The 17,388-nt window shown below is 39.5% G+C and overlaps 1 protein-coding gene and 2 long non-coding RNA genes across 4 annotated transcripts in view; 2 read left to right on the top strand and 1 right to left on the bottom strand.

Annotated features, from left to right (window-relative positions):
* Nucleotides 1-17,388, top strand: part of PARN (poly(A)-specific ribonuclease) — a 155,195-nt gene that overhangs the window by 78,565 nt on the left and 59,242 nt on the right. The gene's annotated exons all lie outside the window — the stretch shown is intronic.
* LOC112640350 (uncharacterized) lies at nt 672-3,873 on the bottom strand. The gene is made up of 3 exons (XR_003123994.3): nt 2,913-3,873; nt 2,419-2,614; nt 672-2,253 (listed from the first exon to the last, which is right to left on the bottom strand). It is a non-coding gene; the product is annotated as an uncharacterized LOC112640350 (long non-coding RNA).
* LOC125755278 (uncharacterized) lies at nt 11,146-13,736 on the top strand. The gene is made up of 3 exons (XR_007411263.1): nt 11,146-11,199; nt 11,747-11,832; nt 12,396-13,736. It is a non-coding gene; the product is annotated as an uncharacterized LOC125755278 (long non-coding RNA).

The raw sequence follows: 17,388 nt of genomic DNA on the forward strand, positions 1-17,388 counted from the left end.
AGACACTGGGGCCAGGCAGGTTTTATTTTCCTCCTGTGGTTAACTGCTCTGTCTTTGCTACTGTGTCATAATCACTCCTTGTTCTCTGTGAGTGTACAGCCTTTCCTGTAGCGGTCACCTCTCTACATATGTACAATATTCATCTTACGTTAGCTGGAAGATAGACTTCTCTGTGCTTCAAGAAATGGGGCAGAAAGTGAAGATGATTCTAATTTTGTGCCCCAGTCCTCACCACGGAGTTCTTGGCTCTGTTCACATCATATTAGAGAGTGTGGTTAAGATATTAGCTGAGTCTTGCTTTATGACCTGGTTCGTCTTTATAAAAATTCCAAGTGTGTTTTTGGAAAGAAAGTGTAATTTCTAATTCGGAAGTAAAGAGTGCCATTTGTCCAGGAAAGCCAGCTTTTTAAATATGTAGTTCTAATCTTTTGTTTATTTACTAATTATTTTTGTTTGCTTGATCTATAAATTTATAATTGGGACTTTTTTTTTAAACTCCTACGGTGGTTTCAACATTGTTGATTTTTCCTTGTAATTCTGTTGGGTTTTGCTTTGGATACTTGAATGCTGTTGTTCTAATTAGTGATTTGTTTTTTCTGCCTAGAACTCAATTTTGTCTGAAATAACTTGTTTCTACCAAATTTTTGCTCTTTTGGCTAGTACTTACCACAGATACCTTTTTCCATCCTTTTATTACTTTCAACCTTTCTGAAGTTGCTCTAGATGTATCTTTTGTGAATGACAGATGAAATTTGCTTCTCTGAAGTCTGAGAATGTTTGTCTTTTAAATGATGAATTTGGTCAATTTCTTAACACCCACTTGTGGAGCAGGCTTGGTGCAGTTTCTCTTAAGGACTCTTCTCTTCCCAGCCCTAGCCTTAGGGATAGACTTGGTTGCCACTTCTTTGGGCCAGTTGGTGGGTTCATTGTCCTTTGAGTAAGGGCCCAGGTGGGGAGAGGTAAGTAGGGGGTTTGGGGATCAGGCTCACAGAAATCCCCCAAATGTGGAGGTGTAAGGAAACCTGAGATAAGGGAAGACACCAGACCACCCTGCCCTAAGTGTCAGAGGCGGGGTCTTTTTTATGACAGTCACTTGTGACTAACAAAGAATAACCAGACCCTAGAAAGAAGTAACCCATTAAAGATATTATCACCAGACCTTACTTAAACCTAGACATCACAAGAATGATAAGGCCACAAGCTTCCTGGTCAGTTCTAAATAAAAGACTGTCAGTGGAGGCCCACATGGGCAACCCTATAGGGACCCTTTTCATTCTCACTCTCATTCCTGAGAGCTTTTTTTTTCTTCTCTGTATCCTTGCTTAATAAAACTCTGTCACTTTACTCACTCTCCTTTGCGCGATTTGTTCTTTGACTCCGTGAGACAAGAACCTCATTCTCTCGCTTCACTCTTCCCTGGGAGAAGGCAACCCTTCCATGGGTCTGGCTGCCTGCCCCCCACATTACCAGACCCACGTCTGGATCTGGGTGTGCCTTCTGGATGTTGGGGCTGCTACCCAGACCTTGTGCCCCCAGCACCGCCTCTGCTGCTTCTCTTCTTCACCCCTGGCTTGATGTTCTCTGATTTTTGACACCCAAAGCATTTCCGTTTCTTTCTTTTTAGCTTAGCTCTACATTTGAAAAAATTAAAAAAGATGCTAGTTTTCTTTCTCTAATGCTCCTATGTATTTCTGGTGGGAGGAAACTGCATTGTGCATTAGCTCTATCCAACCTCCACACTGGCACCCAGGTTCTCTTTGTTTCTTCATGTTGCCTAAGTGATGTCTGTGGCTACAGACCTTCTTATAATGTTGGTGTTGGGCTTTTCTTGCCCTTACATGCTGAACTACTTTTACCTTTGACTTAACCCCTGTGTAATATTTAACAGAAATTGCGAATGGAAAACAACAGTATTTCTCTGTTAGTGTTCACAAATATTCACGAATGGTGAATCACGAATGTTCAGTTGTCCCATGTGTTCATTTACTGATGTGTGACTCTGTCCAGATTTTACCACCCGTCGGATGTTTGCCATGTTTGGAGGATCGATGGGGGTTGGGACCTGCAGGCCATTGAACTTTTTTTTTGGCAACCCCAGTGTGCTCTCAGAGAACAGCTACAACAGCTTGAGTGTAGGGATATGTTGTCTCCATTTATTACTTGAACTCCTAATGCCACCAGTGCTAATGTTCTAAGGGAGCCAAATTCTGGTTGAGGTGTCTTGGTTGATGCTTAGGCCTCATCCGGATTATTCTGGAAAAAAAAATTAGAGGAACTCAGTCTCTTGCATATCAAGTGCTCTATTTTCCTTTTCTATGTGAAAAAGGAAGGATAATGCTTTGGTTTGCCAAAGTGTGTTGTTATAACAGCTCAAGGGAGAGCTGAAAAGCGAAAATGACATTCTGACAAATCTTTTACCTTAGTTAATGAACCTCTTCGGGGAACGAGGCTGGGAAACAGAGGGTCACATGCTGCAGCATAGTTATTGGAGAAGCCAATACGATGGAGAGTCTTTGGCCACAGAAAATTCTTATAGACTCTCTGAGGAGCCCAAGCAGGGAGGGCAGAGGCTCCTATGGTCTGATTGTTTGAGTGAACTTTTTATTGCAGAAAACTTTTAAAGATATCCAAAAAAGACAGAACAATATTATAATGAATCCTTCCTATATTCACCCCCTTCCTCTTCAACCACCACCATGGCCAATCCTGTCTCATCTCTACCGACACCCACTCTCTCCCTTTTTGTCTTACTTTGAAGTATGTTCTAGTTACCATATCATATTCAGTGGTAAAAGGAAAAAAATTCCACTGTGTATGTCTTAAAGATAGATTCTTTCTTTTTTTAAACATAGCCACAATATTATTATTACTCTTAAAAAATACATTCTTAATATCATCGAATATTCACTTACTGTTAAAATTTCCAATTATCTCACAATTATCTCAGAACAGACTTTTTCTGTTTGAGTCAAGATCTATGTAAGGGCCACACATGGTGGTTGTTGAAATGTCTATTACATCTCTTAAACTATGAGTCTTTCTCACAGACTCTTCCTCTCATTTGTTGAAAAAAAATAGGGTCATTTGTCTGCAGTTTCCTGCAGTCCTGATTTTACTGGTTGTATCCCCTTGTGTTGTTTTATGTATTCTCTTGTCCTCCTCTTTAACCTAGATCCATTATTTCATTAGTGGTTGCTACATTGCTACATAGCAATAGGTAATTCTAGAATTCCTCATCCTGTATTTGTTGGAATGCATCTATAAAGAGAAGCTCTGACTTAATCTATTCTCAGACTTGCAACTGGTATAGAAAAAGCAGAATATATATTTGATTCTTTCCTTTCATCTCTTGCTTGTTGAAAAAGTGAGTCGATTTACTAGAATTCTCAATGGTGATCAGTAAGTCAGTCATTTTGTTTTAGTATCATTATGAACTCATCGATGTATGGCCTGTAAATATCTTCAATGTGACACAGTCAATTGCAGTTTTGACCCTTACTGATGATCCAGTGATCCCAACTTGGCAAGGGAGAGCCTCTTTAGGTTGGCTGAGTCCTTTTGACTTGCCCTGTGATATGTCAAGGTGTTCCAAGGCTCATCTTGGACATTTTCTGCCCCAAACCTGGAATCAGCACTTCTCCAAGGGAGCTCTGGTTACTTTTCTGATTACTGTTTCAAGACCATAATCTGGGTGATAGAGTGCTCACAGTACTGGGTTGGTCATTGTTTCTGAGCCTTTACTAGAGCTAAGAAAATTTATTTTTTCTTTGTTGCTCGTTCTCTCTCAGATAAAAATACATCATGAATTCAAACTGATATTTCTTATTCAACATCAGAACTTTAGGTTTTTTAATTTAACCTCTTTCTGGCTTACATATGTATCTTCTTTCTCCTATACCAAGAATCCTGGTTCTCAGTGATAGCGGGAATGGTAGAGATAGAATATCACATATTCATTTGCATTTTCCCATAATACATACCCAGCAATCTCAGAATAACTAAACCAGTGAAGTCACCAACGTTATGACAGTTTAATATTTTTTTTGCATTTCTTTTTAGCTTAGACTATCTCCTTTGAGGAATGTACAATCTGAGAGCTGTTTTAAAGCCTTCTCAGTTCTGTCCTTATGTATGGATGTGCACAAGTCTTTTATAGAGACAGTCTTTCTTTCTATGGTCAGTTTTATTTGTTCTCCCTCCTTTAGTTGGTATGTTTTTAGGTTTTCTTTATTTTGTGTGTGTGTGTGTTTTAGAGCAACAGCGTTTTTGTTCTGAGGGCTACCATATTCTAATGCTCCTGTGTCATTCCTTAGCCACCTCCTTGTTTTATCATCTGTTAGTTCCCTTTGTGTGTACTATGTTTGGTAATACACTTTTAGCTGAAGCAGGTCACATGACAGTTTTGGATTCAAGGGGAGAAGCAAATGTACTCTTAATGGAAAGAGCAGGAAAGCCACATGGCAAAGGGGGTGCATGAAAAGAAGGCAGGATTTATGACCCTTTTACAATCTGCCACACTAGCACCATGTCATATTTTTATCTGGCCTCTTTTTAGTCATTGTCTATTGGTTTCCTACCATGAGCAATATTGAAATTAGCTACTAGTCTTTTGTTTCCTGCCTTTGCTCTTGCCTGCATCTAGTTAGAAGAATTACCCTCTTACTCACCATTGCGAAGTGTAAGGAAGACAGCCCTCTTTTTCTGCTCGTATGCGCTCTCTGGTTTTCACCTTTTCTCTTTTTGGTAACTGTACTGTTTCTGCATTGATGGAGTACACAGCTTCCCTACCTTAACCATCATTCAGTCTCAGTTTTACAGGTGAATATATCCAAGTAATGCTCATTCTCAGTACTTACAATGATGCTTCTTCCATCTGGTTGTCTGAAGCTTATTCTCTAGTATGGCTTTTAGGAGAGAATGCTCACAGAATTCTTGCATGTTGGTTTGTCTATAGGTTTTATACTGGAAAGCCAGGTTAGTTAGATGCGTATTTTTAGTAAAAGAGCATTGGTTCAAATATTCTTTCTTTGAGTATTTTATTTTTATTTTTTTTTCTTTGAGTATTTTAAATATGGTATTCCATTTACTTCTGGCTTGAAGTGTTTCTCTCAGTGTTACGGCAATCTGATTTTTTCTTCTCTTCTAAATGACTTATTCCCTTTGACTGGATGCCCAAGAGATTTTTTACTTTAATGTCCACTGGTTTTATTACAATATGTTTTCAGTCTAGTTGTTTGGGATCTGTTTTCCCAGGTGTGTGGTGCACTCTTTCAGTGTGCAGTAAATATGGAGGCTTTTTTTTTTTCCCTTTGGTTACTTCAACAAAGTTGTCTTGAATTATATAATTTTCAGTGTTGTTCTCTTCCATTGTTTTTGTTTTTGTTTGTGTGAACTTAAACCCACTTGGGTCTTTTTTTTTTTTTTTTAACCTGTCTTCTATATCACTTTCTTCGCTATCATTTTTAAAATTTTTTTTCAAAGATTCTGTTTATTTATTCATGAGAGACAGAAAGAGAGAGAGAGAGAGAGAGAGAGAGAGAGAGGCAGAGATACAGGCAGAGGGAGAAGCAGGCTCCATGCAGGGAGCCTGATGTGGGACTCGATCTCGGGTCTCCAGGATCACGCCCTGGGCTGAAGGCGATGCTAAACCGCTGAGCCACCGGGGCTGCCCCTTCGCTATCATTTTTAATCTCTGCATTTCTTTTTGGTTTAAAATCTTTCCTCCTTTTCATCTTCTCTCTCCTAAGATGTACTACATTTACTCATTTTTGTATTCTGCTTTAGCCTTCATTTATGAAAGCATTTCTTTTATATCTTATTCTTTCCTGAGTTCTGTTCTTTTGAGTACTGTCACCTCATTTCTGGGTTTTTCCTCTTGTGATTTTTGTCCTTATATATTATTATATCGTGCTCTTAAATTCTTTCAGTTCCTTTCAAAATATTAGGTACAGTTTTCATCTCTTTTGCAGGCCTGTCTTTCTGGCATGCTTTCACTGGCTATAGGGATAATTTTTCTGCTGCTTCTTTATAATAACTTCCCATGGGATTTGAACACAATCCTCTTCTGTTACTCATTTTGACTGTACTTTCTTTTTCTTTTTACTATTAAAACCCCTGAAGAAACATTAAATTGGCAATAAAATATGTTCTTGTACACATATTTGAGCTTGGTTGTCAATCCCAGTGATCTAACGGCAATGAAGCGTACCTTAGAATTCACTACCTGAGGTGAGTTACAGCCATTGCATGTTTATATTGGGGACATGGCTTACAAAGGAAGTGAACGTCTGCAAGTACATGGGTTCAAGTTATGTATGAAATGCTTATGTCTGAACAGTGAGAGTCAGGAGCATGTATGTGTTTTAGAATCTGACCAACACAATGACGGGTTTGAAGGGAAGTGTCAATTTGGGCCTTCTATAAAGACATTTGTTCTGTGGACCACATGGTATATTATTACCAACAGAAGAGTTCTGTGATGAAGACTTTGGTTTACCTCGGCAGCCATGATAATAAACAGTTTGACTTAATCTAGCTCTTTTGTGCCATCTCATTTATACAGAACATGATTGTTGAGTGCCCACCGTATGTCTACTTATTCTAGGCACACTTCTGCTGCGGGCCTTTGCACCGGCTCCTTCCTCCACTTGGATCTTTTTCTAGATATTTGGTGATTCACTTTCACCTCACCTTCCGTAAATCTTTGCTCAAAAATTCCTCATGATGCTTTGCCTTGCCTCACTCCATTTAAAAGTAACTCTTCCATCCCTCCCCCCTTCCTTGTTATATTGTTCTCCAGAGCTCTGCGACTAGTTTATCATTTTGTCTACGCCCCTTCCCCCCATGTCTGTTTCCCCTTAATAGAATCTAAGGTCCATGAAAGATCCTTGGAGCCTAGAACTGTACCTGATACAGTAGGCATGCAGAGATGTACTGAATGAGTGCATATATGCTGGGCACTGACCTAGGTGCTAAGGATATAGTGGTGAGCAACAGTTGCCCCCACTCTCATGGAGTTTTTTGGTCTAGTGGAAGAGAGAGATTAAGTGAGTCAGAGTGTGGAAAGTGCTATATGAGAGAGCAGAGCAGGGGACACAGAGCAAGTCTAGGGCAGTCAGTATGGGTTTCGCTGAAAAATAGAATTTTGAGGTAAAAAGTGAGGGAATAGTTGCAAATGAGCTCTGTGACCATGGTGAGGGGTGTTCTAGAAAGATGGGGCACCTTTTTCAAAGGCTCAGTGGCCAGAGGGAGCAAGGCTGATATGTTCAGTTCAACAAATTGGGAGAAGGCCAGTGATGCTGGAGTGCTGGGAGGGAGTAGGAGAGGGGTGAGTAGGCAGCTTGGTAGGCCACACCACACAGTGCCTTCAGGCCAAGCTACAGGTTTTGCCCTTCGTGGACTGCCTTTATCCGTCACAGCCACATAAATTGAGTCTTCCACAAGATGTATATAAAATACAGGATTTGGGGGGATCCCTGGGTGGCGCAGCGGTTTGGCGCCTGCCTTTGGCCCAGGGCACGATCCTGGAGACCCGGGATCGAATCCCACGTCGGGCTCCTGGTGCATGGAGCCTGCTTCTCCCTCTGCCTGTGTCTCTGCCTCTCTCTCTCTCTGTGTGTGTGACTATCATAAATAAATAAAAATTTATAAAAAAAAATACAGGATTTTGTAGGACACCCAGCATGGAATTATCATGATTAATGACAGAATCCATTCTTCACGGCCTACAAATGATTCCCTTGTAGTGATTTGAGAGACCTCAGATAAGATGAATATGTGTACAGTAAGTGGTTCATAATTGTATTGTGTGTTAGCAAGGTTACAGTGCTGTGATGTTTTTGTTTTTAATAGTACACTTTATTTGCTATAGTGTGGAAAATATTTTTTAAGTGCTCCTGGAAGAGAAGCATTTATTTTAGTCATAAGATTTAAAAAAGAAAGGAAAAAAACCCATAAAATGTACTAGGCGGCTGCTCTTGTTGCTAGTCTCATTTGGAAAACTCAAGTTTTATGGAAATGTAGGGATAAAGAAGTACCTTGGTGGCTCAATCAGTAGAGCGTCCAACTCTTGGTTTTGGCTCAGGTTGTGATTTCGGGGTCATGGGAGTCTGCTGGAGAATCTTTCCCCCCATGCCCTCCCTCCCCCTCTGCTCCTCACCCCACTTGCACGTGTTCTTTTTCTCTAAAATAAATAAAATCTTAAAAAAAATGTGTGGATAAAAAAAGTATCCAAGGCAGTAAGGCAGAGTGGACAGGCCTTTGTGGCATAGCAGAGGCTTCACTGCGACTTCTGGGGCCTGGTTCTCACCAGCTTTATGATGTCAGCCCATTATTTATCCAGACTTTCTGAGCCTGGGTTTCCTCCTGTGTAATATGAAACTGAAATCTTACTTTGCTCATCCACCTGTAGCACGTCAGGGACGCCCTATTCCCTGTAGCTGCTTTGTCCTAGGCCTCGGAGGATCGCTGAGAATGAGTGAAGTGATAACCAGTGTCCACTCAGCACAGGCCTGGCCCAACTAAATTTTAGTTCTTACCTGCAGAATGGAAGACAAAATTAATCGTCTTACTGGGTTTTGTACACAGTTAATGGCTTTTGAATTTATGTGTTCCAATAGGAAAAGAGAGAATCACTTATTTTTAGACCCTGAAGGTTTTTCAGAATTTCTTTTTAGATACATTTAACCCTTTGGGTCCATGGATCTCAGCTTGAATCTGTTAAATGTAGTAACTTCAGAGGCAGAGAAGAACCAAGAGATCCCCATCTCATTTTTGTCTTGATCTCTGTGCGTCGATTCAAGTTTATGTTACGTGTGATGTGATGTTTATCAGTTCCCCTCTCTGACTAATGTTGTCATTCATCGCTGCTTGAACATGTCCCAAGAAATTTTATTTTTTATTTTTTTAGTTAACCATCAAATAGGATGTGGCTTGGGGTTTTCTCAGCAATGGGAATTTTGTGTTAATATGTCTAGACTCTCTTTGTTCCTCCCTTTTGAACAACAACATTCATTTCTGAGGAGAGTGTTAGGGGTATAGACGGTGTCCCTAAAACAGGCCAAGCTATCTCATCCTTGACCTTTACAAGATAACAGGACCTTGGACTTATCACTCTGTGTTAACCAATGGAGATAAACAAGCTCTGTGCTTTAGGGTCTGAGCTGCAGTGAATTAAAAAAATATTTTTTCTTTAATATAAGGGAAGACCATTGTATAATTTAAAGGAAATTCTTGTGTAGATTGGAGATAAAATAAGAGTAAGAACTTATGATCTGATTTTTGAATTGGGAAGTGATGCAGAAACTACCTTTATCCGCATAACCTCCTGGTTGGGTGACATTTAGAACTTTTAAAATTGATGAATATATTTTTTTCCTTTGTGGTTCATTCTTTTCTACCTTTTCTGCTTTATGTATAGGTTTATTTTCTTCTCTTGTCTTTCCTCCTTCCTGGTTTCCCATTACAGACAAGCAAGCTCAGCTAGATGATAAGCATGGTCTGCATAGCTAAGTCAAAGCACCATGTCGCAGAGGGGTGGTAGCTGCATGGTCTGCTGCCCTGCACCTCTGCAGTTGTCAGTGGAGACCCAAGGCTGAAAATGTAGTGACCTCCTGTGGTCTTTGGAAAAGCAGATTGATAGATTAAGAAACTAAGTCCAGCTGTAGGTTTGGGTTTCCTTCTTTGTCATTTTAACTAAGCAGTATTTCCTTGCCTTGATCATTTTTTTTCCTCTTCTTCAAATCATACAGATTAATCTTGTGCTTTTTTAAAGAGTGAATTTTTATAAATCCCTACATCATTTGTGGTTCTGCACAGGGACTTAATTATCCCTAAGTAGATAGTTTTCCCAGCCGTCATTTTCTTCTAGAATTTGTAAAAATGATAGAAACACACAGTACTGGTTAAATTGGCTATTGTATGTGTATTAAGAGTGACCCTGGGTGGCATTTTATAATTTTAGGAGAATATCTCTTTTCCTGCAGTTTTTGTTGAAATTTGTTTAGTGAAACTCATTATTACCTCCACGGTTTGAAAATGGCCCTGACCTTTTCTTTTCCTCACGAATGAACATATCCCCAACCCCTGCTGTTTCTTCTGTCCTCCGGGGAAGAGTCTTGGGCCGCAGAGATGTTTGTAATGTTCCGTGACAACACTGAGTAGGTTAAATTAGAAATCGTTGGATTTCTGGGAATCTTTTCTGAATAGAAGTGTTTCCACCAGTTTTTCTTGTCATTGTTTTGTTGGGCTGTTTTTGTTTGTTTGTTGGCTCTGGATGAGGACTTAGAACTTTCCAGTGAGAGAAAATTTAGAAATATGTTAATATAAGTTGTCTGTTTCAACTCTGGAGAGTAGTGAAGCCTACTTCTTAGGGACCAGAAGTAATAAGGACACTTAACCATATTCTTCCTTACTAAAGAAATTCAATGCCAATGTCTTTATTATTTCAAGAATGGAAATATATATATACTCTCAGGATTAGAAAAGGCACTTTTTCATATGAAACAAGTTTCTCCCTGAAACACTAGCTTCTGTAGGCTTATGTTTTTTTACCTCTAGCTATAAAAATCTCTGTAATTTGTTTTAATAATTTTACCCTAACACATGTTATAGTTAATATTACAAATAAAAAATGCTTTTTAGGTGCTCTTAGATATTGGTGAAACTTGACCAAATATTAGAGCTTCATATTTGTGAGTTTTAAATTATAACAAGAATGATCAGAATTTATAATCTGGTATCCATTTGATAGCTCTTAGGCATTGGGTGGGGTTAAGTTTTAAAATTTTCATCCCCCAATATTCGATCCAATGAAAGTGGATTGATAATTACATTGCTTTACCATTTGTGACATTTCAAAATAATCTCTTCTAGCCCAGGAAAAAGTTATTAAATAATGTAGTAAGTCACATTTTTTGAATAAAGCCCTTTCTTCCCCTTCTTTTCACCCCCAGTTTAGTAACTTAGGGGCACACAGTTTGTTCTTTCTGTGGGAAAGCAGCATGGCCAGCCTAGTGGTGACATTCCCAAGGCACAGGCTGGGAGTACCATCTCTGTGGTGGTGTCCTTGTCTGGGTTCCCAGTGGGGGCTGATCCTTAAGGTCCAACAAGCAGATTGACACATTGTTTACTTATTTTCTTTGGCAGCTTGTGGCCTCCCAAGAAAAGTTTCCTTCTCAGTGAAGATGGCTTTCTTGAGAGGTCAGCCTCAGTAGACAAAGTCTACTAAGTGGTTTATTTTATTACAAATTTTATTTAATTATTTCAGAATAATTTTTACTTATTTGTAGTTTAGCTTGTTCTTTGGAAATTTTACCTCCTGGATTCTCCAAATAACTTTATTATTCTCAGAACAATTGACTTCCAAGAGTAATTTTTAAATTCTATTAATCGTTAGAAATTGTCAGCTTAAGATGTTGATTTGCATACATTCAAAAATGATAGAGGGATTTCCAGTCACTTTGTGATCTCTTAAGCCAGTAGTCAGAAATGAACTGAATTGTGGAATTTTGGTTGTGCCTCGATTAGGATTTTTCAGGTTGAGCTATAGCCAAACACCAAATTAATTAAATAAAATATCAGGACCACATTTATTTTGGTCTTGGCTGGAATTAAATCAGTCCTTTTGAGTATAACATTTCAGCACATTAATAATATGTGTAAACTTATTCATAACTCATAACCTTCCTCTATAATTTTCAGAAACTTTGCTATACTACGGTCAGTTAAAATTTTTCTTTTTAAATAGGGCTCTCTCCTAGTTATTACAGAAGACAGCGCTGTAGAAATATGAACCTGTGTTTCTTGCACTCAGCTTTCATATCATCTGACTGGGTAACTAGAGTAACAAAAATTTCACTGTTTCAGATCTAAGAATGCCAATTTTTTTAATCTTTTATTTTTAAAAATACTTAAAAAAATAAAAATGAATACATGCTCATTGTAGAAAATTGAGGAGGAGAGACACACAACAAACCAACAGAATGAAAAAAAAAAAAACACCTAGAAATAATCATGATGACATTCTGGTATATTTTCTTCCTGTATTTAGCCTCTTTATCTTATGTGAGTATAATGCTATAGCCAGAATTTTAGATTGCTTTTTTCCTTAATAGTTGTGAGAACTTTTTCTAAGTTATTTAAACTGTGAAAACCGACTTCACTAGTTAAATAAGTCATCAGGTTGATATACCATAATTTACCCAACGTTATTGTTATTACAGAACTTTAAGGTTATATTTCAGTTATAGTGCTATAATTAACACTCTTAGACCTCTTTGGGCACAGAAATATTGTGTGAGGAAGGAACTCCAAATGCAGAATTATAAGTCTCTAGAATTTCACTTGGCTGTCTGTGACATAATTTGGGGAATTTTTTTCTTTTTTCTTTTTCCTAGTAGGCTCCACACTTGAACATGAGGCTTGAACTCATGACCCTGGGATCAGAACCTGAGCTGAGATCAAGAGTCAGATGCTTAACTGACCGAACCACCGACGAACCCCATGATTTTGATTAAAACAAAAAGTTTAAAAATCAGAATTTCTCATATTGTCAGATTGCCCTGGACAAAGGTTATGTCCATTTGTAACCTATATGGTATTAAGTACTTTTTAAAAAATGTTATCAGCAGTTCTTTGATTCCTAAGGGAAAATGTATTTTGTTTGTTTACAGTTGGACCCCATGCATTTTATTTTGTTTTTTTTTTTTCATTTTCTCCATCTTTTTATTTTGAAAAACTTCAAACCTGTAGATAAGATAGCAATTTGGTCATATCTGCTTTATCTCCCCCTCATTCTGCATGTGCACACACACAAACAAGTGTGCACATACATGTGCATATCCTTTCATAACATATACATATATCAATGCGTGTATGTTTATATTCTTCATTGTAGGATATTTATGATATGGGTATGCTATCATGTTCAGGCCATAGTTAAATTTCTCCAAATGTCCCAGTTAATGTCTCTTAGTTTTTTATTTTTATTTTTTGACCCAAGATCCAGTAAAAATCATGCATTTTGTTACGATGGCTCTTCAGTGCTCTTTCATCTAGAAGAGTTCCCCAGCCTGTTTTTATTTTTCATAACATGGACGAGTTTTGAAGAGCTCAGGCCAGTTGTTGTTTTGCAGGGTCCTTTACTGTGGTTTTATCTGTCACATGGTAAGATTCAGAGTAAGTGCTTTCGGTGGGAGTACAACATAGGTGATGTGTTCTCAGCATTTCATGTCAAGAGGCATGTGACGTCAGTATGTTCCAGTATTACTGATGTTTTGTTAGATGAGCTAGTTAAATGGTGACCTCCACTCTCTCCGCTATAGCTTCCCCCTTGGTGATTAATAAGCGCTCAGCGGGTCATGTCGTGCAAGGATGTCATTTATCCAACGTACACATTGTCAAAGCAGCACTAGAGTTAACTTTGAAAAGTTTAATTGGTTCTTATTTTGTGAATTGTATGCTTTACTTACTGATTTATCAGTATACTTTTATTATGATTATTATTTATTTGTAATACTTAGTGAACCGTTAGTTGTTAGATACTAGATGCTATTCTAAAATTTTCATAAGAGCTCTGTGAAACCCATGTATGATTTTCCCCCTTGATTACACAGAAGAAATGGACACCTAAACAGATTAATTCTGGGTTTTGTTTTTGCAAATATTTGCCCCAGTTTGTTGTGTACTTCTTCATATAGGTCTGTTTTTCTATGCTAGGGCTTTACATTTTTCCATAGTAATAGCTATCAATTTATTCTTTTATAGTTTCCCCCTTTGGCATCTTACTTAGAAGTGTGAGATATTTACTCCATTAGGAATGAGTTTTGCTCAAATGACACTCATCAGTAAAAAGGGTTGCCAGATTTTGCATAAATGTGTCCCAAATACTATATTGAATGTACTAATACTAAAAAATGATATGTTGCTTATTTGAAATTCAGTTTTACCTGGATGTTCTGTATTTTTATTTGCTTTTTCTCCATAACGCTCTACAGACTTGGTGTATTTTCAGTTTTTGGTTTAGTATTTATATTCTTTTAGTGGAATGTAACTCTGTGAAGTCAGGACTTTTTTCTTTTTAATTGAGATTTAACATACATACAGAAAAGCGCGTGTGACATAAATGTACATCTCAACAAATTATCTTAAAGTGAATGTACCCATATAACCACCATCCAGGATGGCAGAGGCTTCTATTCTAAATATATTTTCAGTGCCTAACATAGTGCCTCACACATAGTGGGTGGTCAGCACATATTTGTATGAGTGCATCAGTGTTGTAACTGATGAGCTAGGTATTTAAGCTACTTTTGTCCAAATAACTAGCCAGAGGATTTATTGATTATTTATTGTTTGGTTGTTATCCCCTTGAAAAGCATAATTGTTTTTAAAGATTTTATTTACTTGAGAGAGAGCATGAGTAGGGGGGGAGGAGCAAAGGAAGAGGGAGAAGTAGACTCCCCACTGAGCAGGGAGCCTGACATGGGGCTCAATCCCAGGACCCCAGGCTCATGACCTGAGCCAAAGGCAGATACTGAAAAAACTGAGCCACCCAGATACCACAAAAAGCATAATTTTTAACGAATATGAGTAGCATATTACTTACCTATTCCCCTACTGTGTAGCATTTAGGAGGTTTGTTTATAGTTTTGTGGTGGGTTTTTTTTTTTTTTTTTTTTTTAAGGTAATCTCTACACCTAGTATGGGACTCAAACCTATAACCCTGAGATCAAGAGTGGCATGCCCTATGGAATGAGTCAGAAAGGTGCCCCTATGGTTTTTTTAAATGTATGTATGCGCATTGTGATCTCCAAACATCTTGTGCATAAAAAAAATCAGTCTGCATTACAGATTGTTTTTACAGACTGGTTTTCTAAAAGAATTACTAGGTCAAAGGATATGAGTGTCTCTGATCCCCTTCTCATTTAGACAGAACACTCACTGTCAGTCTTTGGACTGTCTGCTGAAGAGGGCACACAGAAAGAACTGACCCCATGGCCCTGTGTTCCCTGCTTCCAAGAAAAGTGAGAGTAGGTGGCCAGTATGTGACAGCTTCATCGACATCATTCTCCTTGGTTGGTAGAGTGACTGAATGCCTAGGATTGGAACGCCTTTCCTCTCATTATATAAGCTACCAGACTTTGGGCAATTCGGTCAACAGATTTCAGTTTTCCCCTCTGTACCATGAGGGTAGCACCAGTGCTGTGCACCATGTGGATATCGTCTCAGCAAGTGCTAACTGCTGCTCTGCCCATGGCTCTGCTGCGCAAAGCCCTCCCAGGCTCTGGTCCAGACCAGTCTGATGAACTGACTGATGCTTGGGGACCCTCACCTGGGCCCAGAAGTACTTGTCAAGTCAATGAGGGCCAGCGTGTGAGCTTGCAGGACAGGATTCCCACCTTCCCATCATATCCACACATATGTGGATTAGAATCCCTTTTGGACAGATTTATTTGAACTGTGAGAGCATACCCTCACAGCGTGGGCTGCCCTGGCCTTTCCTTGCTTGTCCATGATACATCCATTTCTGGCACCTTTGCTGGAAAAATAGATATCACATTACCAGTCAGCTCTTTCCAGGACTGCTTCTAACTATAGAGAACTCCTTACAGCTCTGTGAGTGTCATTTATGAATCTAGAGTACAAATTGTCTTGTGTAAACTACTCTATGTGTACATTACATTCGCCTCCTTGCTGCCAAGGAGAGAAAGTGGGGGTTTCTTCTTCCTTCTGATACTGTCACTCTCCCAGAAAAGAGAATTGGTCATTCATTCAGCTAATATTTATTACTAAGGGCCTGTGGGGAGAACATTATTCTTAAACTTCTAAGCTTCACCGAATACCCCTAACACAAAAGGAGAGCGGATAGGAACACTCAAGGGCATTGGGAGCAAGGACGAGGGGAGGAAGGAGAGACAAAGGAAGGAGTTGGAATTTCTGTGCAGTCTCCTGTTTTATTTTAAACCAGTCTCAAAAATTTTAAAAATTCCACTCTATAACACATCTCTTTTATTTTAATATTAAGATGTTTTAAATTATCCGATTAATTATTTAACTTTTCCTCCCCGATCTCCAGTAAAATACATGCTCTGTAGGAAGTTCAGCCCTGATTATTCAGTGGCTTGTCATAATTGCAGGCACAGGGCTGTTCGGAAGCAGAGGGAAATAGCCATGTTAGATGTTGTCTCCTGGAGAAATGTCACTGGTGGTGTAAGATGACTAAAACACGCTCCTTGTCTTCTGAGAACTGGCCTGGCTGCGTGTGATCACAGGACAGGCACAAGGTGTGGATTGTTCAGTCACTAGGTTCCAGTCGCAGTTGCATCATGCCATTTTTAAGCTTGAGTGAATTCAAATCTACTCATTTGGAGGAGTTACTCTTTTGGTGGCAAGACTGGTTCTGCTTGTCACTCCAGTCAGTGTAAGTGTACATCCAAGTGAGTCGGAGATGAAATGGGAGATATGGGTGTGCTTTTGGCCCTGTGAGTATCAGCCCTCCCATATCTGCCCATGGTGAACCTCCTGCCACCTGGAAACTGGGTGCATGCACGTGTGTGTGTTGAATAGCATGGGCCTCGTGGACCAGCCGCCTTCTGCCTCTGGTGTGCAAGAGGAGAAGGAACGCAGAGTGTTCCAGCGCTAGTGGGAGTAACAGGCACGAGGGATGCCAGTGTGGCACCTCCAGAGGGCATTTTCAAGGGTGATTTTGGCTAATGCAATTTTTACCTTTAGTCTCCCCACACACGTGCACACTGTTGCAACTCCCTGGTGCTGGTTGCTTGCCCTGCAGGGAATGTGGAAAACACCTCAGCCCAAAGATAAGAAAACAGTGGTCCAGAGAGGTGAGGTGGCAATCCCTCAGTCCAGCAAGAACTGTGCAAGCCCAGCATGCATATGCATTCCACTGGACCACTCGGCTCCTACGGTTTTATTAAAATCTTTCAACTCATGAAGCAGTCACACTCTTTTTTTTTTTTTTTTTTTTGTCCTTAAATTATCTAAACAGCATTTAGTCAAGGCTTCCAGGGAACCAAGGACAGGGTCGGCCTGAGCTCTCTTTGGCAGTAGCAATGAATTCCAGCTGCACCCTGGCTGGAGTTGGGAGAAAGAACATGCCCTGATCAGTGTGTGTTTTGCTCCATGCCTGTGACTTTCAGGCTACATTCAGGTAGCTGCTCCTCACACATTCCCCGGGGAGCATGTTTGTGGGGGGGAGCACGTGCAGGGAGAGGTAACCAGCTATGACCTGGGGAGAGCACACCATGTAGCATTCCAGCCAGGCCTGTGAGGATTCTCGTTGCTACTGCTTTCATAAAATGTGGCATGATAGTTGATGGGGATTTTTTTTCCTACCTACTCTACCAAGAAGCCCTCTCTCAGCTCTTGGCT

This window comes from Canis lupus, chromosome 6, assembly GCF_003254725.2.
Source record: "Canis lupus dingo isolate Sandy chromosome 6, ASM325472v2, whole genome shotgun sequence".
Taxonomy (NCBI): domain Eukaryota; kingdom Metazoa; phylum Chordata; class Mammalia; order Carnivora; family Canidae; genus Canis; species Canis lupus.